The sequence below is a fragment of the Chiroxiphia lanceolata genome, chromosome 4, assembly GCF_009829145.1.
Source record: "Chiroxiphia lanceolata isolate bChiLan1 chromosome 4, bChiLan1.pri, whole genome shotgun sequence".
NCBI lineage: Eukaryota > Metazoa > Chordata > Aves > Passeriformes > Pipridae > Chiroxiphia > Chiroxiphia lanceolata.
In genome coordinates, this window is record NC_045640.1 from 49,617,505 (window position 1) to 49,634,020 (window position 16,516).

Genomic DNA, 16,516 nt, shown 5'->3' on the forward strand with positions numbered 1-16,516 from the left:
GGAAATTACATATTCTGTAAATCTATCAGCAATACATCCTACAAATATTTGGGTAATTATTAAGATGATAATGCCTGTCAAATTTTTTCCCTATGCTACTCCCAAAAAGCAGCGGTGCCAACCCAAAAATAAGGGGTCACGTTTATGAGAAGATTCTAGTATATTTCCTGCAGCAAAACCCCTCTTCCTAAAAGTTTACGGTGAGAGGACAGTAATTGCTTAAATCTGCAGAGCATTTTACAATATTAGCAGTAATAAGAAATACATGCACAAGTTGCACAATCCAGAGAAAAGCTATTTTAGCTCTGAGATATACATAGAGGCTCATACCTCATAACTCACATTTAAAGAAAGCCTGAAACAGACAGTAATCCTTGCAAAGCATGCAACATTAAAGACACAACCATTAACTGTAATCCTCACCTAGTGATAGTAGAAAGACCCCACATGAATTCTTAGGACAGGGCATATTTAAAACCGATTAGTATCATACTATAAATTGGTTTCACATACCCCTCAGTTCAACTGGCACATTACAAGTTGTGACTCTCTACATCGCAGCAACACTTACCATGTTCAGAGGCTCAAGCAACGAAAACATCCCCTTTCAGAAACACTAATATCTACCCAGACCCTTGTCTCAGGGTATCCTGATCTAGTGTTGGCACAGAGGATAAACTATTGAAGTCTAGCACATTATAAACTGTCAAAACAGGTCAGGAAAGAATCACTGAATAACTTCTTTTCTCTTCCCCCTAAAAACTCAGATAGTTTTCAGCTTGCTCAACTCTGATGTAGTTGCCTGGAAAGCTTTATGAATATTAGTTAAGAGGGATGATGCAGACATCACACATCATTTATCACTGACAGTGAACACATAGATTAATTAAAACTCATCATGAAACATGATCTGGTCCCTATTTCAGTCTTCTCCTCTACCTTCTTGCCACAACCACTGGTTTGCAAGCACACCCACCACCAAGCAGCAACAGCGTAAGGCTTTCATATCACAGTCAGCACACCCAATCAAACAGGGATGAGAATACACAGATCCCTCTTTCAAGCTGTTTGTTTACAGGCTCTGACACCCAAATCTACATCCAGCTCACACACTAGATGGTTCCCTCTCACTTCCCCCCCCCCCCCGCTTTTGTTGCCACACTTTCAGAACTAAAATCAGGTAAATTTAATGTTAACAACAAGAAGTTAAGACTACTGAGCAACTTTTGGCAAGTACCATGATCAGTCTACAGATGTTTACATTAAGGGTGAGAACAACAAAGAAACACTTGTTTCTTCAAGCTTCCAGTTTGCAACAACCAAAATTATATCAAGCTTCCTATATGTAATTGGGTTTTTCACTGAAGTTCTGTGCATCAACTTTAAGTACTACATAGTTAAAAAAAAAAAAGGCATCACAACCTAAGCTTCCAGTGCAGTCCCATGGTCTTCCTTGATCTTGTTCAAGTATTCCATTAGCTCAAAATTTTCTATTAATAGAAGAAAATACTTTCCACATTATGCTGACAAGAAAAAACATTTCCTTTTTATATTATTTAATTTGTCAGGGAAGACACTGTTTAACTTTAAATACTAAACACTTAAGTACTATGCCCTTCAACACTTCCTTCTTCATTTTCGTTTTTACCACAGACTGACAAACAGAACACTCTTTTCCTTAGTATAATCACTCCTCCTGCCTGGCACGCTATCTCCCCACAACACAGGGTATCATTGTTAAATAAATCTTCCAAGAAGATGGTAACAGTGGGACAGCAGAAGAAAATAATTCCAATTATAATCCAAAATCTTTCTGTAATACCTCAGACATTTTGCTATCTCCATTTCAGCCTCACCCCACAGATCAGAAAGAGAGGACAAGAATACTACTAATGTGTTTTTTACCGTCTCTCACAGAGCTATTATTTACCTCAGAACTTAACTAAACATCTCCAGAATAATTCAAGCCTCTCTTCCTTATTCCCTGCTAAACTACAGCCTTTGGTAAGAACAACCCTATATTGAATACCACTGCAATAACGAAATCCCTTTATGCCAAGCCACTCATGAGACTCAACATGGAGGCTTTCACCATTCATGCCAGTGCTTTACTTTATTTTCCTTCCCCTTCTCACCTAATTGTTTGAAAATTTTTTTGCTTTCTTTAAAGCTTTTAAGAAGGATATGAAGATCCAAGTTAGTGAGAAAGGATTTAAAGAAGGAAGTTAGTGATGCTTGAATTCCCACTTACTAAAACTATTTCTGCAAGAAAACAGCTGAGTACTATTGTGGGCATTACTCCTAAAAAGCCTTCATTAGATCCTTTCATTGTAACATCAGACAACTGCTTTGTAACACCTTATCCATTCACACACAGCACAACTAAAAGGGTTCAAATGAAATTAAAAATCTAATGACCAGCGTTACATTGACCTTATCCTATCAACTGGTAAAACCTGGTGTGAAAGTACTGAGGTTGCTCTCAATCTACATAGAATGATTTATATTACACTGCATCACGTACCTCGGGTAGTACCTTCCACGCCATAAACTACCTTTTATGACCAAGGGAGGCTTCTAGTCCTCACTGAACCTGCTATCTTTAGAAGTATAGGAAAGCAAATGTTCACTCAAACCAATCAAGCCCGAACGTAAAGTGGAAATACAAGCTGGCCAATCAAACTGCCTGCTAAATGGCATTTATATCAGTCGTACGGCATGCTGCAGCTGAACACTGTTTATTTTCCCTTTATTTAAGTAACACTACTGTCATTAAATTTTGAGTCAAGAGTATTTCCACAATAAAAAAAACACAAGCTAGAACCTAAATCTAGTTCTGACCTTTGTGTTACTGTCCATGAAAAAATCTGTGGAGGAAGAAAATGTGTGATCAAACAAGATGTTTCAAAAAGGACATTCAGAAAAAAGTTATTTCCAAATATATTTAGTAATTCTTGGTCACATTTTCTTGTGAGGTCCTAGAGCTTATTTTAAAATTATTATAAGCTTATTTTAAAATAAAAAGCATTTTATAAAAATTATTCAAAAAGCATTTCATAGCATTCTTGTCTCATGTCCAGCAGACATCTATAGACACACTGATTTAGAAAGACAAAGGGAGGACATGAAGAGGTGTCATGTAGACTAGCTGAAATGTGGAAAGACTAACTACAAGGTGACAAGCAGATTCTATAAAGTGTTCCCCAGTCAGAACTGCAGCTGACAAACCTGTTTCAGACAATAAAGTCAGTCCCATCTCTAGACTTACTGAGACCAGTGATGTTGTGAATGTGTGCTAAGTAACCATGGTGTACAGTAACTAGGTTGTGAATCAACTAATTCCACGTGATCAGTTACAAAAAAGTCCAAGAAGAGAACTAAGTGTTCAACTGGAAAAGAAGAAATTTATCTGAAGTCCCAGAGCAAATCTATTTTTTCCCCTTCCTAATACTTTAACTTTTTAAAAATTAAAAAAAACTGTCTAAAAAAAAAAGTCTTTATATCACAAGGAATGCAAAATGCTGTTCTACTGTAAGATAAACTATGAATTCTAATGCAATTTGTAAGACCTTCAGAAGCAGAACCTATGCCCTACAGCAACTGTATTATCCCTAAAACTTCTCAGATGAGCTCCATGTCTCATGCAAGACAAAGAATACCCAAGAAATAGGTTTTCTACAGAGCAGTGTTAGCATTCCAGCAAAGACCAGTACACAAGTCAGCCCCAAAATCAGGTCCAGCTCTGAGCAAATCTGATTACCTTTTAAGATAATGCACATTGTGAGCATAAGTATTAAATACTCAGACGTGTGGGTCATAAAAAGAAAAGTACCACATCTTTTGAGTAAAGGCATCTGCCAAAGCCAAAAATGTTTCTTCCTACATTCCTAGGACAGCTTTACTAAAGTGTACACTCAAAGTTACGTATTCAACTCCAACAGTTCAATTCTGACAGAGTAACTACCCTAGTCTAAAAAGGATTCTGCTTTCCAAAGTTTTCTCATGCCTGACAGTAAGATTTATGAAACAGGTTTAGACAGAATTGACACCCATTCAACTCTGTTTCTATGCAACAACAGCACAAGCTGTGATCTCTTACTCTGCAAGGAATCAGTCAGGGCAGTCACCTGAAGCATCCAGGGTAAAAATTCACAGTAAAATTTCTTAAGCATGTTCAGACATCAGAACACTGAATATTCATGCACACATACTGAGACACTTTCCAGGAAGAATCCAATTCCTACTAATCCTCAACATCTGAGCTAATGTGCAGACTTCATAGCAGGCAATTAAAAAAACCAAAACCAACAAACATCAAACAAAAACCCCTACCAAAACCAAACAAAAAAAAACAGGAATAGCTTACTATTCGGTTTAACTGTATATTTTCATCACAGATACAGGAGGTAGAATAACATAAGACAAGAGGGTGCTCATACACCAACAGACTTTCTCTAGTATATCGTCAGGTAAGAGGCTACATGTTCTTTGATATGTACCAATGTGAAGATCTACTCAAAACACAGCTTGGTTAACTGCAAACATACTCCATGGGCAATCACTCTCTAGCTGCTGCCTGGCTAAGAGGTAAACAGAGACATGAAAGTCCTCTCAGATGAGGCTAGACTTAAGTTACATCAGGCTATACATTTAACACTAGGCCAAAATTAACTAACTAGTTTTGGTGCCTTGACATCCACAGGAAGAAGGTCCTGTTGAGCTAAGGTATTGGTTAATTCATGGGTACATCAGGTCTACATGCCTTCAATTACCCAAACAGATTTTGATATGTTCCCTCAGACTAAGTCGGCATTTTACTCATAATGAGTTTATGTCAAAGATGGTGAGATTTAGCAGAGTAACAAGCAGCAGCCACTTCATAGTTCAAACAATGCCCAAGAAATTATAAACTAAGAAAGTGGAGAGGACTTTCTAGATATGCATGCACTTCCAATTCACATGCTTCGAATTATGAAATGACAAAAAAAAAAAAGCAGAGGCTGCCTTTGTTTTTTAATTCAATCTATGAGCAGCCCTAGACCTATAGAACTCATGAGAAGAGGAGGTGAAAGGTGTGGAACCAGTGCTTTAGAACAGTCATAATAGTAACAAGACAAAAAAGTCACCTTCCATAACAATACATTTTCTGTCCCCTAAGACTGTCTTTTACTCCATTGAATCACACTATTATAAACAGGCAACAACAAAAATGCTGTGTTCTGCAGTTTACAAGCTTTTTGATGAAAGGATAAAGGCTTGTTACCTGATTCTAATTGAAAACACTATAGAATATCACTATAAATGCATGTGGCAGTGCATTTTTCATGTTACATTCTCAGCAACGCACGACCAAATCCTAAGCTATGTAATATCAGTCTAACACCTGCACAGTAACACAAACTGTTAACATCAGAAGGAGCACTTTCATAATAGCAAGTGTCACAGATTAACCAAGATAGTGGTTCTTTGGGCAAGTTATGGAGGCCTAAGTACAATATTCCTCTTTGTAGCCATCCTTGTAATTGCAATACAGACTACTAAGGTAAGAAAGTACTTTTTCTGCATGTTACACACATCACAGTCAAACTTCGACTAAACTGTTGCCCTCAACACACGTTCTAGAAAGGCTTGTAGTGCTAAAAGCTTCGTGTCTGATTCCACTACAACACGATGCAGATGGAGAACAGGAAGAAAGTATACATGCATGCACACTCAAAAAAACGCTGTGGACAAGGTAGAACAATATGGTTCTAGTGTTTGCCCTTAATAAAGCACCACAGAACAGAGAGCTTCTGCTTTTCTGCCACTCTCCTCTGCCCTCCAGGCCTCTGAAGGGGAATAGTGTCCCATTTTAACTTCACTGAGCTCCTCAAATGTAAGAGAGCTAAAGAGTTTAGTCAAGCCATATGATGTTTAATAGTTTATACTAAACTTTCTCCTAATCCAAATTAAGGAAAAAGAAAAAAAAAAGAAACCAAGCCAGAAACTGTTTATGGGAACATTCATCCTGCATAGTAAAACTAAGCCAGGCAGTTACTTATCTTGTTCAGACTGATCAGTGACTAGAAAGTTGTGTACACAGGAAAGCAAACTGCCTACAATCTGTAGAACTATGCTTTAAAAAAATCCCAAACACAAAGAAAAATACTTTTAGAGCAAGAAATGTACATACTTAGATTTTTTTTTTAGAGCTGAAATTTAGCCTAACTACTTGAGCTTTGCTATTTGACCTTGTTCCATGGTTGGTCACCATTCATCTTACTAAATTTAAAAGTCAGTACAAGTTCCTGAATTTTACCATAGAGATACATATTACTCCACCCTACTTTTACACAGTCCATTTGTTCCACACAGAAGAAATGACTACTTATCATAATATTTATGCCTGCTTGCACAAATGAAAATAGCTAAGCTTTTTTTTTTTTAAGGCCTGCATAGAGGAAGCTAATGACCACGGTTACCACAAAACACACAAAAAGGTCAACCAAAAATACTATCCTCATTAGAAAGCATTTGCCATTCAGCTATATAGCAAGTGTAATATTCAGTTTCAGGGTGGTAAATATTGCTAAGATGATGAATTCTGAATAGCCTGAAAATTCAGGATACAGTCACTGCAGTGGACAGAAGTTTAAACCTGTAACACTCAACTCTTCAGTAAGTTGTCTTAATATTAGACTTCCAAATTCACTCTGGCACCTTGGAAAGAGCAATGCCTTTAATATTTCTTGCTTCAGGGCCAAACAGGATGCCACAGCCCTTCCTCTCAAGACTGAAGTCCATCATGAAAGTTAACATATTTCTAGGAAAACAAAAACACTGAAGAGAGTTGTTCGTTCTATTTTAGTGCACGAGCACTTCTAATAGTCAATAAAGGATTCAAACCTTTCAGTCAATGTTCTGTCTCACAAGACAGAAATAAGCACAGCTTCACTTTGGAGGACCACCTATAGCTTTCTGGCACATGTTCCACATCAAGTGGAGTTGACTGGGTTTTTTTCCAAAATTTCAAAGTCACTCCCCATATCTACGTGCAAAGTATACATATGCTTTCAAAACAATTTGCAAACAATTCTGTGAAAAGCACAGCAGACCGAGCATCTGCACTTCAGTAACTGCAGCTTAAGTAAGTGTATTAAATGGACCTTGTTACTTATTAAGTAGAGCCAAGTTTTGGCCTCTGCAAGACTAAGGTGGTGGGCCAGAAGAAAGGAATGAACTCTTGTCAAGTGACACTCAAAATAACATACAAAATCTGAGCGAAATCAAATGAAGACATGCTCATAGTTGTGAGACTGCCACTGTAAAGAAGTCTTACATTGCATCCTTACAGGTTAGTACAGTATTATGAAGACAGGAAGAAACACAGGCTTTGGAAGGACTTTTGCAGGCTCTAAATACATAGGAGCTAAAAGTAACATGAGTTAACTTTTTAAGCTACAATATATTGATAGTTTATATACACTCCTGAAATAGGTAAGTAACCAGAAAAACTAGCAGTATGAACTAAAGTAGAATCATACCAAAACATAACAAAGTGCTTTCGAATTTCAGTTGAATTGCTTTTGGTTCTTTACTGAAATTGTAATACATAACTTTGAACCAGAATAGCTGGCAGAGGATGAAACAGAATCCTACATTGTGTTGTTTTAGCACTGTTAAGACAGTAACACAGCATCCCAGCTTTTAAAATGTCCTTTTGAGGCAATGGCACTGACGGGAACAGTTTGTTTTAATATAATCTGTGTTCAGTATCAAATCAAGACAGGGTAGTGGTATTTGGCACCCTTATAGAGCATCCACAGGCAGCAAGTGCTGTTTCCATTTACAAGGTTGATGTGGGGGAAACTAAAAAAAAAAAAAAAAAAGCAGTAATTACTGTAGATGTGTACTAGAACCATCAACAAGCTATAGGATTATATTGTGCCCCTCCAGATGGAATACAGAATTAATGAGTATGAGGCACAACCTTCTCTACTGCTGCAGTTTCTCTCCAGCAAATTATGTCACCTAAATAAGGAGACTGTCTCATTATTTCTGATTTAGCAGTAACTCAGAATCTTAAATGGAGCATATAGAGTTGAATTCAGTTTCTTGGATAAGACATAAGCATATCATGGCTGGAACTGGAAAAAAGTCTGGAGACTGCTTCTTATTTAGTTCTGCTCCACTAACCAGCACTAGAGTGAACATAAGCAGGAACTTGGGTGTGTGCATAAGTAAATATTTTGTCACTGTTATGTACATTTCACATGACTGAAACTAATTGAGAGAAGTCATTCAGCACTCATCACACAACAGTTTGAGATCTTAGGAGGCTAAGCAGATCACAAACTCTAAAAAGAGAAAAATTAAGAAATGCAAACATATTTCAACATGAAAAAACAAGCACTGAAAGCAGGTGACTTCTTAATAAAGGACTTTTACAGATGCAAGTGTTCTACTAAAGCTATATCGGGGAACTAACATATGCCAAACCACTTGTAATAGTCCTTCAATAAAGGAAAACCATTACCTTTTGCTTAGGACTCTAAGATAGGTCTTACAAGATTCAGGTTCTAGACAGGCTCTGCCAGAGGCTTGTTCTTTGAGGCCGGACAGATTTCTGCACTCTAATAGGGTTAAACTCCCATTTATCTTATAGTTAACTGAAATTTTTAAAAGAAAAACAACTACATTCAAGTTCTAGTATTCAAGGTACGAACATCACTGATCTATGAACAAGCAAAAAAAAAAAACAAAAACAAAACCAAAAGCCCACACCTCACCCTTCTGTAAGTTACACTCTACATAGGCAAGCTCCAGTAAGTTTTGCTAAAGCTCACAGTGACACTTTGTTATCAGAACTTTCATAAAAACAAAAACTGAATAAACATACTAATTTTGGATTTTTTTTTTACTAATATGGATTTAATCCGTATTAGTACTTCAAACTTCACTCTTGCAACTTCTCAAAACATTCAGTGCTGCACCCAAGAGGCTCAGCATTTCCTTAAGGAAGAATAGGTGTAAACCCCCTGATCTGCTTTGCATCGGAAACCACATGCACACAAAAACATTGCAAAGCTTAGTGTCAAGCTTACTGCATTGCACAGGATTCTAGTACGATTCAGCCTAAGGAGATCTCAATATATAAAGAAAAAAAAAAACCAGAAGAGTACAGTAGGAAGCAGGAAGAGATGAACTCTAAAAGCCAGGAGCAGGAAAACATTGCAAAACGCAGCTGCAAAGCTCAGACTCTGGAATCCTCACAGGTCCACTGACAGCAGCAACTTCAATTTTGTTTAGGAACTTATAAAGAATAAGAGGGATGTCATTACAATTTATACACAACAGTTGCAAGTTAACCTGCATCAACTGGGGAGGGTAAATGACAGCGAGACACCTGCTTTCTCATTCAGATAGCTTTAAATGCACAGGTTGTTCTCCCATTCTAGGGTTACACATCTGAGAAACTATTTTATCTGCAAAATTATATAATTAAATATTGAATATGTGCTTTTTTACTATAAAATTCCCTCGTCAGAATGAAGTCAAGTTTTCCTGAGTAATCATGCTCCGGAATCATTTGTTTGAGGTTCTACACCTGAACACTATTTCAATAAGAGCCATTATGATTAACTCAACAGCTTCAGATACTCGAGCAAACTATTTCTTCACCTGTAAAACAGACTAGACCTCAGTATATTTTTTTATGCCATCAGATTAAACAAGAGGACCCACTTACCACACAGTGAGGCAGGAAGTTTTACTCAGCAACTACAAGGATGTCCTGAAGGCACAGCAGTATTACAGATACTATATATATATATGTTAGCTAAATGGGTAAATAACAGGTTTTCCTAAAGCTGATTTAGTTTTAGTACACAGTTTGGTCCTATTAAAATTCCTATCAACAGCTATAAAGTAGACTTCCAAAACTATAATGGTAAGTACTTTATTCTTTGTATCACCCATATCCCTACAAGATCTATTCTGGAGAAGAGAAACAGTGATAACTTAAACAAGGATCCTCATACAGGACAGACTTGTGGTTACTAACATTCTGGAGGCTCACTAGAACACTCGGGTTTCAGTATAGTTAAGAAATATCTTTCAAACAAAGTCTATTCTGGACAAGACAGAGCTATCTGTGTTACATAAAACTTTTCCATTAGCAGCTCTTAAGCTCTTCAGAATCTGCTGGGACAGTGGTGCCTGGATGCCTGACGTTCTTAGTGTCCACAGCATCTTTGGGGACAGTGGTGTCGATGGTACAAACAATTCTCCCAGCAGAGAGAGATCTCTGAAGACAGTGGACCTAGTGTTACATTAATCTTCCCAGCATCTGTTCGGACTCCTACAATACCATATCCATACTAAATAATATGTCACAGCATCTGTATTGTCCACTCCCCACAAATAGTATCCAATAACATTGTAGGCCAACAGCCCATCAAAATTAGGGAAAAAGGACAAACAGAAGATGTATGCAATTTTATTACAAATATTTGTATTTTCAAAGTCCTTTTCTATACCAGAAGACTTAACTGTAATGAGCCATTTCTTCGAACACCTTCTTTCACATTTTCTGGTCCTTAAGAAAGACTACTCATTTTTTAAATCCATCACTTGTTTCGATATTTATTTTGTTAATATTTAAAAAAATCAATACATTAGTTTTCAGTCTTCATACCTTTATTTGGCATACTAATACATTATAAATAACGAACTCTGGTATTTAGAATTAAAAATACTTGAGATTATGTCTCTTATTCAGCTCTCCCAGATACATGCAGGTATGTATGTGACTTGGGTTTTTTTAACTTGATAAGGAAATACAAAGTTTGTCACAATACTGCATCCCTTATATAATACTTTCGATGTCTACTTAAAACATTAACTTTGTAATATTTTAAGACAAATTAATTCCAATCACAACACACTTATGATGCAGAAAAATAGATGCTTATCAACATGCCAACCAAGGCTCAATATTTAAAAGTCGGGGTAGAGTCATTCTGAATTAGTCAATCTAATTAGATTACCAACCCAAGAGCTAAAAAAAAAAAAAAATACATCTTTGCTCTCTTCAAGTTCTCATTTCTCCATTGTATAAGCTCACTTCAAGGACAGTACAGAAATCAACCTCATTAGGGGCCTTCATCTGCCATGCTATTGTTGTCCCCTTAGATTTTCACCTAAAGTTTCTCCCCACCAGCACTTTGATTTGTCCAAATACTCTTCAAGACTGCACATAGTACACAAGGTACACTTGAATATTTTTCTGAAGGACAGAGACAAGGATATGCTTTTCAGTAAAATGTGATAATCCATGCCTGATTCTGGAGAAACAATCTAAATGGAAAAAAATATGGAAGCAAGCCTATTGACCTTTCTAGTAAATTAAGCCCTAGATCATTTAAGTTAGGGTAAGTAAAGAGTCAGAGTTACTGGATTCACAAAGAAAAACATATCTAAGGCTATGCAGACTCAAAAATCATGCCAGGTCAAATAATAATACATCTAACCAACTACATCAAATACAGTGAAAAAAAGAAAACTGGTTTGGGGCAAACCATTTAATAAACATGACTTAAAGTGAAGCTTGCCAAAACTCCTCTAAGGCCTGGTGTCTCAGACAAAGTATCATGCACCTGCTCAGTTTATGCTAATACATCTATGGAACCATTCACTTGTATAATTGTGTATAAATTAACAGCTGTCAAGTGGTTTGCGGACAGACAAATGTTTGATTTTCTAAGGTCTTCAAATGAAATAAAAGTTCAGAAATGGATTAAACTGGACAACACCTAGTCTACATTGTATCCTATATTATCTTGCTAGAAGATTATGCATTAACTATTTTCCACAAGGATTTTAAGCCAGAAACCATGCAACATTAACAGAAATGTACCCTGCCATTAAGTCAAGAAGTTTCATTTAGCTGCACTTCAGGAAGTTTAAGACTGGCTTCAACGGAGCAGACATTCAACAAGAAAAAAAAACAAATGTACAGCAAAACACCTTTGTAATACCATTATGATCCTTACAATAATACTTTATCTTCCTGAGCTGAAATCACATATTTTGAAGTCCTCTCCTGTCCAACTAGGTATCTACGTGGTATGCACATATCGCCCATATCAAGAATATACAATTTTATAGCAAACTAAGTATGTTCTGTAAATGAGATATTTGCAAGAGAAATCAAAACAGCAGGTGTCCTCCCTAGTCAGAGGGGCCTCTTCAGGACTAAAAATAAGACTATTTTACTGGTAAAACAGACGTAACTCTAGAAACGGAAGAGACCACAAGTATACGATTGCTACTCCCAGTCTCTATCCAGTTCACAGGCAGAGGTCTTCTGTGAAAACAGCTCTCTACGAGCGTACCTGTGGTATGCCACGCTTTTAATCCACCTGTGCCGTTCCCAACTTACCTGCTCAGCTTGCACTGCTGGCAGTTCCTCCTCCAAAGGCAGATGGAAGTCTTTTTTGGAGCCTCAGGGCTCTCAGGTCTGGGCTTTGCAGTTCCTTATGGCCAGACACTCCCACCACTGAGGTAGCAGCACGCAGAAGCAGCTAGAAAGTTTGCCACAATCTCTACCTTCCCCTGCAATTCGCTCCTCTCCCAGCCTCAGCCTCTTCTCCCTCCTGGCGAAAGGGACCGGCTTTAAGGGCGTCAGCGGAGGCGACACTTCTCGGAAAGGTTTCCTGCCTCAGCAGAGCCGCTGCTGGACGCGCTCCCCCCCTGGAGGGCGGCTCCGGGCCGGGGGGCGCCGGGGGCAGCGCTGGCTCGGGGCTGCTGCGGCCGCCGCCGTGTTTACCACGAACCTCATGCTCGCCGCGGTGCTCCCTGACATCATTCATTCTGTTACACGCACGCCCGCCCACTCCATTTCCAAACACTGACTCACCCCGGCGCTCCCGCCGCCGCCGCTGCTGAGGGGCAGGGCCGGGCGAACCGGCCGGACCTCTGCGGAGCCCCCGCCCGCCGAACGAGGTGCCGGCGCGGCCCCGCCCGCGCGCTCCGGCCCCCCCCCCCCCCCGCCCCGCGCCTCTGCGCGCGCGCGCCGCCCGCCGCCCCCGCCTGGCGGTGCCGCCCCCGCCCGGGGACGTGAGGGCTCCGCGGGGGCGGAGGGGCCGCCGCACCCCCCGCCGGGCGTCCCCTGCTCAGGTGCCCTCTGCCGTGCCCGCGGCCGCCTGCTCCTGCCAAGCCACCCACGGGCTCTCCGGGGGGCGGCTGAGCCCCGCCGCCGCCGCCGGGCAAGGGCCAGGTTATCTCGCAAACCGGGACACCGACACCTGCGCTGCCCCCCTAAAACGCTGGTTAGAGGGGAACAGCGCCCGTCCCCGCAGCCAGCCCGGCGGCAGGTGCGGGGGGCCGCCGCCGCAGCCAGGCCAGAGCCCAGCGCCGCCGCAGGGACGGGCTTCCCGGCTTGGCCGGGGGATTTGATTCCCCGAACTCGGGGCTCACATGACGGATGACTGTCGTCGGAACCCCCTGCTTCTCACGGGTTTCACCCTCGTCTGTGGACTTGGCTTTCCTCTGGGTTTTGTTTGGATTTTTTGTGTCTTTTATATTGTTTGGGTTTTTTTGGGGGGGGGAGGGGGAGGATTGGAGGAGTATTTTTCTCCCCCCCTTTTTTGTTTTCGAAAGAGTTCCCCCATCATTACGTAGCAGCCAGATTTTGTTGGGAGTATTTCCAGTGTAACAAACACGTGATTGGCGGGGGAAGGGAGGAAGGGAGGGGGAAGAGGGTGTCAACTCCTTTGCACTGAAACTCGCTTTGGCCGATGCACACCTGCCCTGCCGTACAGTGACACGGCTGCAGCGCCGAGCGGGCGCATGACAGAGCGGCGGCCCGGTACGCAGCCCGGGATTCAAGGAAAGCACCTGACCCTCTCTGTTCGTCACACCCCTGGAAAGCCCCCTTCACCCAGCTATTGGCTATTCTGCTTGGGTTGCTCGCACTTTGTTTTTTTCCACAAAAGCTTGGGGGAAGGGAAGGGGGAATCTGCTTTATTCCAGCACAGGGTGGAAAAATTTTCTGCACTCTCAGAGTTCTGTGGGACAGGGAAACTACCCTGATCCAAACAGCAACAGGCAAAGCACTGGTATGCCAGGATGCCGGGATTTCTAAGTTTTATCTTCTGCAGGCTTAATGCAAACAGTCTGTTATAACCAGATAAACAATTCAGCTAGGCTACTGCTGTTCCTGTTGCTAGGTAAATGCACAAACACACCTGTAGTGCTGAATCGAAGTCTGTTGGAACCTCACGGTGCTCTTTACTGCCACCGTGATCACCCACCACCACCCTCCAATTCTCATAGCTGGGTCCTGTAAAATGAAATCCAGAAAAGCCATAGGGGTTCCATGGGCAGGGAAGGGTCCTTGCTTTCATCTACTTACGAAGACATCTACATATTGCGTACACTTAATCACATGCAAGCCCCTGTAGAATTGTGTCTCACTTCAAAGTGTTATACAGAGAAGATAAAACCTGACAGAGTAACAGTTCAAAAGCAGAAATAGTAGGAGAGTTAACAAAAAAAAAAAGAAATCTACAGGCAAACATACATATAGGTATAGCAAATGCCAAACAGAGGCCCCCCTATTTTTCTTCATTAAAAAAAGCCATTTAAGGAAGGTTAAAAGGAAAGACAAGAAACTTTAGTGGCACTTTCCCAAATTATTTAGTTATAAAAGTAATCTGAAACACTGCCTTTACTTTAAATATTATTCCCACTGCATCTGAGAAAAAAAAAACCAAACAAAACAGTACATGAGTTCATTCTGTTCAAGGCTACATTTCACACACCCAGCCTTTAAGCCTGTCATTGCAGATGACCTGTTGAAGAGTAGAACTTGGTCACAGAGCTCCTGTTGAGCTCAGAGGTGCATCTGTGAGGAGCAGCTTGCAGGAGAGGGTCTTCAACTAATCTGCTAACTACTGTTTGCAAGTCCTGCAGAACAACAAACTTTTGAAAGCAAGTGACATATTTGTGAAGTCACAAAACTTGTCAGAGGAATTAGCAGCACATTTCTTTTCCTTAAGCTAGATTAACTTCACAAGAACGTTTTCAGACAGAAATTATAAGAGAGAACATAAGACTTGCAAAATGACAACTTATTTTATGAGGAAAAAACCCTATCCTGTGCATACCTAATTCCATGGGGAGATTAACATACAAGCCACAATCCCCCTACCTCCCAGGGAGGCAGATGGGAGGGAGAGAGTACAGAAGTGAGTTTTGAGGGGAAAAAAAAATTACTGTTCCTTTCAGTTGGAACAAACCCAGTATCTTTTTCATTACTGTTTACTTTTCCCCCCTTTCATGAGATCAGCGGGGATATTATTGGAAACAGTAATTCTATAAACGAACACAGCCAGCCTGTGCATTAAAATTCTGACTATTTCCAAAGAAACACCCAGGCAGTTTTCAAAAGCAGCTACCATCAGAATCCTGCTTAGTTCTACCATAGGAGAACTGAAGCTGCAAGATGGGGTTTGCTGGGGGGAGGAAACAAGAACCATATAGAAATTTCTAGTTCAAGCTGACTTTACAGTTTATGGACAGAATAAACAGTGGTACAAAAAAAAAATAAAAAGCCTATTTGTGTAGCCAAGCCATATCAGACATCTGTGCAGAAATGTGATAGGGAAAAACATGTACTTGTGCTCAGCCTGAGTAGTTTCAGAACTAATTAATTGTTCTGAAGTACACATGTTCTAAGGAGCTCACATGTATTTGTAGCCTTCATTGCAGCTGTTAAAGGCAGATGAAAACATATATAGGTATTTTGTACTTAAGCGTACCATACACACCCATAATTATAGTCCCTCATAATTCTTCCTTCCTTTTTCCCAAGTAGCATATAGATCAGAGCAATCCTGCAAACTATTTCTATTCAGGTCTAACATATTCTGCACCCTGGTTCTCACAGCAGCTCTATTATATCTTCAAAGGTGCTAGTTGATACTCCTACCTTGAAACAGATGAAGTAACTCCAAAATGATTTATTATTCCCATCCAATTATGAAAGAATAAAACACACTGAAGCCCAATGTTGGTAGAATATTAAATCATAAGGAGATTTTTCATCAGCATACACTTGCTAAATATTTAACACCACCTAACAAAAAGAAATTCTACAATTTTGGAATTAAACGCATTTCAGCAATAACATGAATTCTAGGTCTCCAGATTATTATTTCAATCATTCATTAGTTCTCTTTCTTCACCAAGCGTTTTAGAACAGGATCAAAAAAACTTACCTTGTAAAATCACAATTAATGCCACTATGTTTTGGCAACCGAACAAGTGGATGAAAAGATAAGCCACAAAAGAAATCGTAAGATGAGTTTTTCCATCACTACTTCATAAGCACCAGCTCCAAAGTACACAGTACTGCCCTACTACTGCCCCCTACTACTAAGGGCCTTAAGAAACACCTTTATAAGTCATCACAGCTAGCCCAAACACTGATTCGGCTGCTCAGATAGCAAGCCTACCCCAACAAGCCAATAGA

At 40.0% G+C, this 16,516-nt stretch overlaps 1 protein-coding gene across 5 annotated transcripts in view; it reads right to left on the minus strand.

The window, feature by feature from the left end:
* SGMS2 (sphingomyelin synthase 2) overlaps positions 1-16,516 on the minus strand; it is a 57,952-nt gene that overhangs the window by 25,059 nt on the left and 16,377 nt on the right. The window contains exon 1 of one of the 5 annotated variants that reach the window (XM_032686491.1): positions 12,422-12,775. The exons of 3 other annotated variants lie outside the window; for them this stretch is intronic. The gene's annotated coding sequence lies outside the window, so the exon portion shown is untranslated. Of the gene's footprint in view, positions 1-9,727; positions 9,749-12,421; positions 12,776-16,516 lie in introns of those variants that run through there. One more of the 5 variants, XM_032686493.1, reaches the window with a different exon arrangement.